The 13,868-nt window shown below is 40.8% G+C and overlaps 1 long non-coding RNA gene across 3 annotated transcripts in view; it reads left to right on the forward strand.

Moving 5' to 3' along the window:
* LOC127378538 (uncharacterized) overlaps positions 1-13,868 on the forward strand; it is a 184,572-nt gene that overhangs the window by 114,692 nt on the left and 56,012 nt on the right. The window lies entirely within an intron of this gene.

Consider the following 13,868-nt stretch of genomic DNA (forward strand, 5'->3'; position numbering starts at 1 on the left):
AGATAGATAGATAGATAGATAGATAGATAGATAGATAGATAGATAGATATCAATAGCAGCAGGAAGACAAAGAAAAGAGAGACACGTAAAATGTGCCTTTCATGTCTGTCTTTAATGCCACTCATCTGCAGATGTCACCAGTTGTTCTTGCCAGCCAAACACACACACACACACACACACACACACACACACACACACACACACACACACACACTCACGCACAGACACACACAATTTACCATTGATTGAACCAACTCAATACACTCACAGACAGTGCTGGCTTGAAGCAGGAGGACACAGCCTGTGGCAAGGTGATTGAGAGAGCACTGTCTGTGTCTGTGTGTGTGTGTGTGTGTGTGTGTGTGTTTTGTGAGTACCGAAACTTATGTGTATTCCTCTACACTCCCCCAAGTGAGTTATATGACAATATGGACACATTAAAGTAGATGAATTCAGTCAGGAACAAGCACAACACACACAAAAAAGATTTCGAAAAGAGGAGCATATGCGGCAACATTTCCCCTAGCAAACAACAGGAAAGACTCACTTGGGATGCACCTAAATGAGCTTATTTTGTGTGTGCGTGTGTGCGTGTGTGTGTGTGTGTGTGTGTGTGTGTGTGTGTGTGTGTGTGTGTGTGTGTGTGTCATATCTGGATTTCACTGAAGAAATTTTAATTCCAAATATGTGTTGAAGTGGAAGTTTAAAAACATGCACACCCACCCAGATACACACACACACACACACATATTTTTGCCATTTCCTCGCGGATGCAGCTGCAGTTCGATCCTACACCTGCCCCCGACCTTTGACCCAGGAAGTAAAAGTTGTTTCACCTCTTGTCTGACCCTGAACGGGAAGTGTAATGGGATAATGACTCTAGTTGGAGACACTTTTACACTTGACTGACTGAGCGTGCTTGCAATACATATCCACTGTGGTCTTGATCGTATCCTGAAAGCAGCATTATTATGTTGTATTTAAGTGTTTTATTTATTATAAAATGGTTTGATTTTGAACAGAACAATACTTTTCTCTGATATTTATGTTGCAATAGTAGATTGGCCTTTTTTCACACAATCAATAGCTTATGCTAAAACTCTCCTGGCTAACACCAGTCAGCAGTCTTTGCAAGGCATGCACCAATGTCCTTACTGTATCCTGAACTTCATCTGAACTGTCCAAATAGCAGAACAATACCATCTACAAAAACACTGCTGTGTATTACTCATGGGGCTTATGAGGTAAGCAGGTTTGAAGACAACCCTGTGTTTCCTGTGCTGACATTACGAGGTTTGACTTACAGCCTGTAAGTGTACGTGACTTTGTAGATTGTAAATTTGTGTGCATTCATGTGAACGCACCCGCGTACAGTAGGTGTGGTGTGCATTCTTATACTTTGTTAAACATCAGGAAGAGTATATCTGTCAGCACCCATTATACACATCTGGTGTGAGGAAATTACCAGACCAGCGTGTCCTAACGACTCTAAACTGGCTTTTCAACAATGTCAGTGTGGAAACAGTCTTTTAACAAAGAATACAACACAATAGATTTAAGGAATCTGACAATTTCATTATTTTAAAACCAAAATACAAATGCCAAATCCGCATTTTGGCATTAGGACCGAACAGCATGAATTGTATTTTTTTTCTGCTCCACAAGCTCAGAGAAATTTATTTGTGACAGTGGGCCAAAGGATAACCAGCTTTTCTGAACAGACCGACTGGCAGCTCACCAGGGGTTTCCTCTGTCATCAAGCTCTGACGCACAAGATCTTCCTCAAGTTAAAAATGGAAAAAAGGCACACCTTGTTATTGAGCTGTGCCTCATGCTTCAGTATGGAGCACTAACAAAAACCACCAGCAGCACTTTTCTATAACTGAGTAGAAACCAGTGTGAAGATATAAGAATACGAGTGTGAAGGCATAAATGACTCTCTCCAAATGTTGTGCGGAAGTCTTTAATTCTTGGTGTTTCTGTTAGATAATAAAAGACTGCTGGCTGCAGAAGCTGAGATCTCTATTCATGCAGACAATGTTTTCTACCTTGGCCTTTGAGTTCACATCGCACTTACCTGGAGTTTTTACTCTTTGTTTAAAAAATTTGAAAATCCCTTGTCTTTATTTAACTCATCTAGCTGCATCCAGTTGTTGAATTGCTTTAAGCATTGACACAGTGGGAAATAGGACCGAGACTTATGTCAATTTGAGTGTGGTCTGCATAACTGTTAATAACTTTGTTGCTTTGCAGATTTTGGTAGATGTTGAATAATAGGAGTCCATATACTGTAGACCTGAACCAATTTAGGAACAGGATTTCTTGAATTATTATTATGACCCCTGAACTGTCTGTCTGCACAACTGCCTTGTCTACTCTTCTTATCTGAGTCAACCTGTCTATGTGCGTCTCTCTGTATGCCCCCATTTCTGGTCAAAATACTGTATCACAGCGCACATACCTTCATCCCATTTCCTGTGGAAACCTCTCCATGCAGTGTCTTTTAAACTGAAGGTCCAAAAGGTGAGGTCAGTGTCATTTCACATTGTTTTTCAGTAGAGGTACAAAGAGCAGTGCTGCACTACTCTGTCCACGCCCAGGAAGAGAGGACAGATTACTTTCCATATGGAAAACTGGCTGATTATACTGTATATTGGTTGGGATGGAAATAAATATGTCACCAGTAATCTTTTTAATTGACGGTTGATGTGCTTTCGATGAGTGCTGTTGATCTAGTTGAATCATTTATATGTGACACGTCTGAAAGTCAGTCTCCTTATTTTGTGTCTTCGTGGACTGAAAAGTTGAGAAGTTGTTTGTTTGGGGTTTTATATTGTGTCTTAAATGTCTGGTGTAGCTCACGTGTCTGTAGTGTTTTACTGTGTCCCTGGCTGTGTTTGTGGGCTTGTCATTGTCTTCGATTGACCAGCAGTTCTGTGTGGTTTTTTTTCAGGCATTTAGAGGATAGAATCTACCCACTGAGCTGTGTATGATGTCCAATTGATCTGAAAAGCCTGATCACCCTCCATGCATCTTAGAAATGACCAGGTGAACCCTAATGTGGGTTTTTGTCTACCGGTAACTTGGGTGCACTGTTGGAGCTTGATCAGCTTGTGTTTTTTGTCTATAAAGGACTTCATGAAGGACATTTCTTGTATTGTTAGTTAGTTAGTTAGTGTTAGTTTTGGTGTCATTTTAAAAGTAAAAAAAAAATATTTTAACATTAGCAGCGAGGTTAAGGCGTAAAGACATTTATATTTACGTATTTTTATTATAAAGTAATAGCTATCTTCAAATTGGGACTTGTGTTCTTTTAATTACTCAGAAAAAAATGAAAATATTACCAAAACAAAACAAATATTACCAAAAATGTTGTAGAGTAGAGTTTTTGATTTGATATTACATTGTTGGTATTACTTGGAGATGTACCTCAATTAACATGTGCTTCCCTAACTTATAGATGAATAAAATATGAACTTTATGAGCTCTACAGCATAGAAATACAGCAAAGAGGAAATTCTGTGTTTTTAGATTTTAGTAGGTTTTTGACTAATGGTACTTTTAGAAAAGATTTACCTACCTTATCTGTCCTTTGTTGTTGCACATTGTCTGAATTTGCTGAACTTGCTGGCTTTCATTGTTTTCATTTTTGTTGATTTCACAAACATTTGACCACACAGACTGATAAAAATATGAATTGTATTTATTTAGGAAGCTACTGAAATTTAACATCTCACATTTTTATTTTTATTTTATTTCCATCCTCTTTCTTTGCCAATAGAAAACCGCTGGCCTCTCCCTCTCGGACTACCCTTCACCTGCATCCTTTTGTGCTCTTTCTTCTTCTACCTCTTGCTCCCTCTCACATCCCTTCATCGCTACCCATTCCCTCTGTTCACTGCTCTAAATCTCCTCTTATTTGCTATTAAACATTAGAAAGCTAGCAGCTGGTCTTTTCTCCTTCTTTAACCTCTGGCGCCCCTTACAAACACGCCTGTGTGTGTGTGTGTGTGTGTGTGTGTGTGTGTGTGTGTGTGTGTGTGTGTGTGTGTGTGTGTGTGTGTGTGTGTGTGTGTGTGTGTGTGTGTGTGTGAGAGAGAGAGAGTTGTGTGTGCAACTATCTGCCCAAGGCACTGAGGCAAATGGCGAAGTCCAGCGGTATAGGCTACATGCCAACAAACATGATAAGATGGACACACACACACACAAAATTCAATATTAGGAGACTCTGGGTGCATTTTTTAAATGGCATTTTTTAAAAACAGACTAAAGATGAATCTGCCAATGTGCTCAGATAAAAGCTGACTACATATGTGTTGAAATAAGCCTGAGAAGCATTAAGACCATGCTGAAGCAGTCAGTTTATCGGAGGTCTTTGCGCTTTGCGTCTTTGGCACTTGCTTACAGGAGTGAATCGGCGGCTGCAGCCGATGGAGCAGAAAAACACTGAGCTTTTCTTCTGCTTGTCTGATCAGCAGGGTGGCACTGAGGCACCTGGAAGGACTCCAAAGGAAACACACACACACACACACACACACACACACACACACACACACACACACCTAAGTGTCCACTAGGATGAGTAGCTAATGTGTAATGAAGAAGAAAAGACACATCTGCACATAGCGGCTGTGTTCTTGGAGGGGGGGGCGGGGGGACGGCAGAGAGACAGGCAGGAAGAAGGAATAATGAAGATGTACAGCTGCTGGAGTCAAACTGATAAACAGTAGTAATCTGCCTTCTGTCCTCCCACATCAGCCCGAGGAAAACGATGAATGTTAGTTATTCTAAGAGAAGTCAGAGAACTTTTGAAAAAATAAACACACATGGTTTCTCTCTTTTATGTCAACTTCAGTAGTCAATATGAGCTAAATTCTTTTGGTTTTGTCAGGTATCCCGGCTTTTTGGCGATGTAGTTTGCTCAAAATTTTGCAAACGTCTTTTTTAAAACTGGTGGCCTTGGGGTTTACTGTATCAATTGCCGTTCATGTCCTCCATAATATAAGTAAAACTGCAAGTTCACTGCATTTTTTCACTTCTACACAGTGACAATTAACAGCTCACATTGTAAATCATGCATTAAAAAACTAATATTGCATTCCTGTTGATAATATTTTACTGTATGTGCATATTATTATATATGCAGATTTATTTAATTCCTGAAAATCAGACTGTCTGCTCTTTGGGTTTTGAACATTGTCAGAGTTCAACAGTAAGGAATTAGGAAACAGACAAAAGACAAACACCAAAATCCTCAAAAACATAATGTGAGATTATACATGTACCATTTTGTGAGCTCAGAAAATAAAACATAAGATTATGAAGAACAGATTTAGAAGATTTAAGAGAAAGCTGTGAAGAGACAGAGGGAGGAATAGTATTTGAAAGAGAAAGAGGGGATAATAAAGAAAGACATCTGTAGCAGTTGTAAGAACATGGATTTACTGTCTTAATACAGTTACATCTCTCCCAAGGGGACCAAAGGATTAGATATGGTCATTTCATCAGAGGGGGGAGCGGATGGGTGGCGGATTAAGAAAAGACTGAAAGAGGAGAGGAAAAAATAGATGATAAGAAACAGAGATGGACAAGGGGATTGAGGGATAGACTGGAGGAGGAGACGGAAAATCATTTTTGGCTTTTTGCTTTTATGGAATTGAACTAAATCTTTACAATCAGGAAACTATTTAGGAGTTGATTTAATATATGTGGTACATTTTTACAGGCAAAAAAAACGAATTTTCAACTCAATCCCAAATCAAATCGCCCTCGTTTTCAGAACCTCTGCCACTCAAAATCTGCGAGGACCCAAATGGCTCCGGGAATTGTGGGAAGGGAGACATGAAAAAGCACGAGGCTTCCTTCCAGCCGGGGTCACTGCCACACCAGCTGTCTCCACACAGGGGACCGGGACACACACACAAAAACAGACCACTAGATACATACAAACACAAATGAATTTACCAAATTTATAATTGAGTTATTGATATAGATTAATAAAGAAAGGGAGGATGAGATCAGAAGTCGAGTGGTTGCTAAAAAGATGACATGACATTCAGTTAGTGGTAACGTTAATCGGCTATACGCATATTTATGCTTTTTAAAACAATTTTATTCCATTTAAGTGAGTGTCAAGCAAATGAAAGTGGCTCTCCTCTTGACCATGTTCTGCCTTCAGGCTGGAAAATGTAAGAAAAATTATGACGGAGGAAGAATAAAGGGGAGCAAAGAACATCAAGAGACGTTATAGAGATATATGGGGAATGAAAAGGAAGACTGGAAAGAGTGAAATAGTTGAGAAAGAGGAGAGAGGCCAAGGCTCAGCACCCTCAGACATATGGCTGTCTCCTTCTTGATTACACTTCAGCTGGCTGGAAGATTACCAGCTCTGTGTGTGTGTGTGTGCGCGCGCTCCTGCATATGCTCATGTGTGCGTCCAAGAGCCCCCACTGAAGCCCAATAAAGATTACTCGATACCGCTTAACTTCTGTGTGTGTGTTTGAGACTCTTATTTAAGATTACAAGGCTCTGTTGGACTGTGTGTTTGTGTGCGTCGTCATGCTTAGTGTGCTTTAAGAAGTCAGTGAGTTTGTTGCCAGATTATGAGACGACACTATAGTTTTGCTTGAGTACGTGATTAAGTGTTTGTGAGTGTGTGTTTGTGTGTGCACTTGTATTTCTTCAGCTGGTCTGCAGTGGATTACTGGCATATTGACTGCAGTGTGTGTGTGTGTGTGTGTGTGTGTGTGTGTGTGTGTGTGTGTGTGTGTGTGTGTGTGTGTGTGTGTGTGTGTGTGTGTGTGTGTGTGTGTGTGTGTGTGTGTCTTAACACCAAGATTACTCCAAGTCAAGTAGATTGAGCTCCTGGGTCACAAAGAAGATGACAAGCGAGATCAGATAGCTTCTGGTTTTCTTTAATCTCACACATATCCACTGCCAGTGTGTTAATGTGTGTATTTGAAGTTGTGTGCATGTCTGTAAACACACAATATCTTTATATTGTATTTAATTCTTCGGTTTCTCGATGTACCATGTGTTTATGCTTCTGTCCGCGCGTGTGTGGTCTCATCTGGCTGGGGTTTTCTTGGAAGGAAACACGTCCATATGCTACAAGAAGGCAGCCTGTGACCTCACACCAGGACCCTGCTGTAGTCTGCCACTATCTGCAAGGAGGGCGAGAGACATAGCCTGACTGAGAAACGGAGAGAGAGAGAGAAATGAAATGGGATGGTGGGCAGAAAGATGGAGGAACAGGGAGGGGAGGGAGGGAGTGAGAGATGCCAAGACAGAGGGAGATAACAGCAGAGAGAGAAAACAGTCGATACTGCAGACACAATAATAATAATAATAATGTCTTATTTTGTATATTGCTCAAAGCTCCATGAGACATACTTACAACAAGCCCCAAATCATGTACCATGATGAAAGTAAACTGTCACAGCATGCTCATGTTTACCAAAAGTAACAAAAGAACCAACAGATCTAATATTGAGACGTATGGGTTTCAATGATAGTTTTCCTATGCAATGAAGCATTGTTTTTTTTTGGTTCCACTATCAAATACAGTGGTTAGATAACCTGGCAAAACTGTTGTCGCAATGTCCCGTTGTTTCCAACTCTCAGTATTTACTGGGCATTCAGGCCGAAATCAGCCCTCCATTAAAACAGTGCAGGGGGCTGTGTTGTTGGGGGTATGCTGCTTGAACTACCAGTAAAACATGACATATAATCCAGGAACTTCATCTTTGAGTTAACAGCTTCTCAGACTCCCCCAAACACTGCGGTTAAATTCATTATCATTAATTCCTCTTTTAATAGTAGTACAGTACAGTTTAAAAAAGGAATATGAAAAGTAAAACTACATTTTCTTTCTTAACTGAGGAAGTAGATTTGGTATGTATGGACGTGTCAAATATGTTTTAGATAATATAGAAAGTTATCATGGTGGCAACTGTTTTATCTTTAGATTCGCAACCAGGAATGTGCACTTTCACGAATGAGACCGGCCGATGCAGGGCCTCGCCGTATGATGTCGCATTGTGTTGTTGTAAGAAGCTGGGATTTCTGATTCAGCACCGTCACCTGCGCTGTCCATGGTGCTGGTATGACTGTGCACCCCCAGAGGGGACACAGATGTTCCCTTGAGAATGTACCTTTTTTATTTTATATATTTTATTTTTAAGTCAATAATTCCCCATCCTGACTAAATCAAGTATTATCACGTTCAACCATTCATTCCATTCATATGTTTGTTTTTTTTCTGTGTGTGTGAATACATCTCTGTTGTCTGTATGTCAGTACACGTCTGTCTACAATAAGTTTGCGTGTGGAGGTTGAGCCTTGAGAGAAACACAATCACAGGGCAGGAGACAGAGACGTTAAATCCAGATGGACACTAATGGGTCAAGGTTTGTTTTTTGTGTTTCAAGCGTGCATAAACATAATTCAAAACCCATTATAGCTGACGTCTAAGGAAACGCTGTCTCGCAGAAGACACAGATAGCCCGAGGGCGATGGAAAGAAGAATAATAAGCAAAAATTAGTGTCCATGTGTGTGTCTGTGTGTGTGTGTGTCTGCTTCCCCAAGCTAGATCATTCCCTTCAATCAAAAGAGATTACACTTATCCACATATGTATAAATACTCTACATGCCTACATACATCCATATCCATACTATTGCTCCATATAGCCAGTGGCAGAGTTGTGACTGAGAAAAGCAGTGCTGTGTACTGTACTAAAATCACACAACTGTCACTTTCTTGATACTGGATGTATGTAAAATAAATAATTAATGTTCATTACTATTAAAATGACCCACAACGTTTGAAATTTTCAAGCTTTCTTTGCTATTAATTTTGTTTTTTAAATTATCTATTAAGTAAAAGTAAAAGAGATTCTCAACAAATTCCACGATAGAACGGAAACTATTAATGTCTCATCTCTCAGTACTTTAAGATTCAGATCAATGAGAACTCACTGTGAAGTGTGTAGGAGAAACAGTGGTTATTTAAGGTTATTTAAATATTTTGGGCCCACTGACCAAAAAAAATACCTATAATCCCTGGACAGAGTCAGGGGGCCGGCTTGTCCAGCACTGCCCGCGTGAAACATTCAACCCCCCACCAATGTGTTGAAGGGCAGTCTCTCTAACCATTAATACCCCCCACACACTCCACCCACCCAAGCCCCGGGGCACTGATCTGGCTAAGGACCTGAAATCGCTTCCACAAATGGGAGCCATGACATCGACTGGGTAGACAGATACAGAGCATAAGATATCCTGTGGCTTTTAAAGGACTTTGGCCTGGATGTGTGTGTGTGGTGGAGGTGGAGGTGGCGGTGGTGGGTTGTCAGGGCCACAGAGAGAAAAAGCTCAAGCATGAGTGCGGTCTGTGTGTGTTGCCATGAAATCTTTAGTAAAATATTTGCACAGCGGCCACTGTGGATGAGCGTGATAACCTCGGAGCTTGAATTCGATCCCCCCGCGCTGAAAACAACGACTCTCTTTCTCATTCTGTCCCCACCTCTGAACCCATCCCTCTCTCACTCTCTAATATATTCATTTTTATAAACTCCTACTGTGTGCTTTTCTCAGCTCGCCACCCGTGATGACCAATCATCTATTATTAGCCTGCATTGAGCCGATCACTGTGTGTGTGAGCGTCCATCAGATGTAAAACTCTCGCTGTCTTGTTCGACTTGCAGAACAGCATGTCTTCCAGAGTGCTCATCGATAAAACAGAGGGAGACAGAGGGCCAGAGACAGAAAGAAGGAAAGGAAAGGGGGGAACAGAGAGGGTGAAGGATGCAAAAAGAAATGGAAAAGGACATAAGAGAAAACATGTGGATGGAGAAAAGAAAGGAAGAAGATAAAGAGAGAGATTTCTGAGTGTAAAGGTAAAGAGGAAGGTATCGGCAGAGGAGTGGATGTGAGGAATGGATGGAGGGATTGGGCGGAGGGAGAGCACTCTTGGCAGAGCGCGGTGATAATCCGGTGCCTGTGTGAATGATTAGCATATATGCTAAACACTTCAATTCTATCAGCTAACACTGAGAGGCCGAGATAACTAACGCAGTACGTGCTCAATCCTCCACCTCTGTCTCTATCGCTTTCTCCTGTCGTTTGCCCTTCTTGTTATTATTTCCAGCGTTGTACTTTTCTCCATTCATCCTTGATTTCACTTTTACATCCTGAGGATGAAAGTCAGATCTTTGGTCAAGTTATTTTAAATGCATTACATTGTCGTCTAATTCTCTTTATGATATGGCTTCAAAAAAGTGCTCCTGCTTGCTGTCGACCATCCTCTTTTCATACTTGACACCATAAATGAAAAGGCTGGCAATGTACTACGTTTTTCCTTTTGTCAACAAATTGCGTCCAAATACAAAAGCCAACAGTGAATTGAACGGAATAACAAGTATCTCCTCCTATCTCTGTAGTTAAACCCTGATATACAGTAGTTGAAGGCTTCTGGCCATCCTGGTCCTGGATAAGTAAAATGATTCAATAATCTACAAGTATACATTTATTTTCTGGGGATCCCTTGTTGAGGTTCACGTCTCCAAGGTTGGGAACTGATTCCTCTGTGCTGTAGCGCTCTATTGCCACACTGTTGTACTGGGTGACATGTTTCTTTATTACCATGAACCACTGCAGCCTATTTTGCATCAGTCACACATACACTGCCCTGAAAATAGTCAACAACACATGCACTATTTACTTGTGTTTGAGTAACGTTGGCTAAAAACTACTTAAGGAAGTCAGAAAGTATTGAAACTAACATACTGATGTGATGTGACATGATTTGGGTCTCTTCATAGCATATGTTTACAATAAGAAAAATAAAGGAACGTCAGCGTTATCCTAGTTTAGATTGTCCAGGGTTTCTTTCCCTTAAAATAGCTTCACCAAAAATGCTACGTAAACTTTAATGAAAAGGGTCTAATATATTCAGTATATATATTTAATCTTTTGTCTTTTATATTTGCCTTTAAACAAGATTTCCTCTGCTGTGTAACAAATCCTCCAAGGCTGCTACTCAACAGAGTACAATTTGCATTGACATCACTCCTTATGAAAACAACCGACATCCTTGTTACTTGAAATTGCTGATAACGTCTCTGAACACACACACACATATGCCTGCACACACACAGACACTTGAGAAGGTGTGAGAGTTGTCCATAAAACACTAGCTATGTTTGTGCAGAGTGCTAGTGAAACACATTGGGGCTCTTCAGATTCCATTCGAATGCAAAACACTTGCATGCGCACACACACACACACACACACACACACACACAAATACAGTACTCATCCCTGCCCACACATTCAACTCATTAGCACACACTTACGACTCATACGGCTGCGTTTTACAGCACAGAGAGAGAAAGAAGGTTACACTGTACAGAGAAAATTAGGGATTTAAAATGGACACTGTAATGTAATGACTAATGTTTCTTAGGTGAACAAAGCTAAAGTTTACAGCTGACGTCTTGGCCATTATAAGTTGCTGTAGCACAATCAACTATTGTACTTTTAATGTTCATTGATTCCATTGTTTTACCTTCTACATACAATAATATTGAACATTTTGAACGGAGGCCAAGAATGATTATAATCTGGCTGTTGGAGGAAACAAACAGGAAGCATTTAAACTGAGGTAATATTCCTGTGACTATAGAGGGAACATGATAATAGTGAGATGTATGAATAAGTTAAATGTTCACCTGAAAATAAGAATCGTGGTTTTGTTACCTTAGAATCAGCTGTTTTTTTTATTTTACGGACGCCATGTGTCGCCATCCATGGAGTCCGCCTTATTGAACCGCCATGTTTACTGGAGCCCAAAACGGACAAACCAAATACTGGCTGTAGATGAAGCCTGTTCTCATCCCCAGGTCGTCAAAAATACAGACGTCAGCAGTGTTCAGTTAGTTGCAAGCTTTAAGCACAGTTTTGGGGTCCTTTTAAGTCCTTTTTCACTTTCCACAACTACTCCACTATAAATTAGAGGGAAATGCTGTACTTTACTCCACTGTACTACAGCTACGGTCACTAGTTCATTTCAAGACAAGAAATTGCAGGAATAAAATGATCAGCTTGTAACTTATGATGCATTCATTAAGATCCTACTGCTACATTAAGTAGTTGAAATTGGTATCCTGTTAATAAATCAGTGATAATTTAATTATATACCATTTTAAAAGGAGACATTGTATTTGTAGTAAATGACTGTTTTTAAATTGTTACATTGCTACGTTTATATAAGTAAAGCATATAAATGCTTCTTCCTTCCATACTGATAAATGAAGATTTGAATGTTCATGTTCAAGCTCAGTATGGTCGTCTTTATATTTTTCACACTCAGTCCGAGTGGGAGTTATACAACAAATAGAAATAATTTTTCTTTCTTTTTGTCATTCTCCTTTTCTTCCTTCCTGTCTTTCCTGTCTCAGCTAGCATCTGTTTGTCTTCAGCGTTGAGGCGTGGGGCCTCCCAGCGCTCCTGGCCTTCCAGACTGACACTTCCCTCCCATCTTTTATTCAGCTGCTGCCCAGCCAAGGGCTCCTCCAGACGGGCTGTGCCTTCAGGCGAGCCCCAGGCCTCGAAGCCCAACAAGGCCTCTCGAGTGAAGCTCTGCACTCCACCCATGCCCCCCTGGACACACACAGACACACACACACACACACTGAGATGTATAAAATCCCATTCGCATAAGAATTCAGCACACACTTGAGCAGACAAAACACACACACAGCATTGTATCCGGAGGGCCATTCATATTGGTCACGTCACCTTTTGTTTTTATTCATACAACTAGTTATTCATTTATTGTTGCTCTTTTATTCATTTGCTCATGGGAGAGTGGGAAGAGAGGGTTTCATAACAATCCGGAAGATGTGGAATAGCAGGCACTCCAGCTGAAAGGATGTACTTTGATGGATTTAATCTCTGCAGGTGTGTGTGAACGATACTTTACAGCATCTAAATTCCCTCATAAGGATGTGGAGTTTTAAAAGTAAGGAGGTTTTTAGGGCTAAAGCAGGGTCAGGTGATCATAGCGAGGGTTAAGGTTAGGTTAGGTTGTGTACTGATGCAGACAGGTCAAACACACGCAGCAAAAAAAAGTGTGTGTCTGATAGTGTTTGACATGTTTTCCTTTTTCTCTCCCTCTGAGGGTCCGCAGACAAGATTTCTAACGGGCACATCCTTGAAATTGTTTGTGTCTACGTGTGTGCGTGAGACAGGCAAGCTGCTAAGCCCTGGAGCGGCTCCAAACAGGAAGACTTCGGCCATGGTGTTGAGAAATACTTCCAGGTTAACACAAGGTCAATGGAGGGGCTACAGGAAGTGTTAAGCTGACAGCTGTGTCCATCTATCTTGCTGACACATACACACATGTGTAAAGAGAAACACACATACACAAGTGAACACACACACACACACACACACACACACACACATACACACCCTTGCAGTGCCCAGGGACAGTGAGGAGCCTCCTGGTCTATCACATGCGTCCTGTTTTCACTGCATGGCACAGAAACAGAGGAGAGAGACAAACGGGCAAAAGAAAAGGAAAGAAAAGAAGGGCGAGCGAGCCAGAAAATGTGAGAGAAAGAAAGATATATGAGGACACATTTCTGTGAATGACAAGACTTCCACTAGAGAAAAATATGATTTTAGTTTTTATATATGATATGTGATGAGAACGTATGTGTTCATACCTTCACCTGAGTGAGTGTGTGTTTGTGTGTGACTGCGTGTGTCGTCTTGAGGATAGTCGCGGCTACGTGGCAGCCATTGTATTCAAGCGAGCATATGGTTTCTGACATGTCTCTTTCTAGTGCCATACTGTCTGTCT

The sequence above is a fragment of the Dicentrarchus labrax genome, unplaced genomic scaffold (assembly GCF_905237075.1).
Source record: "Dicentrarchus labrax unplaced genomic scaffold, dlabrax2021, whole genome shotgun sequence".
Taxonomy (NCBI): domain Eukaryota; kingdom Metazoa; phylum Chordata; class Actinopteri; family Moronidae; genus Dicentrarchus; species Dicentrarchus labrax.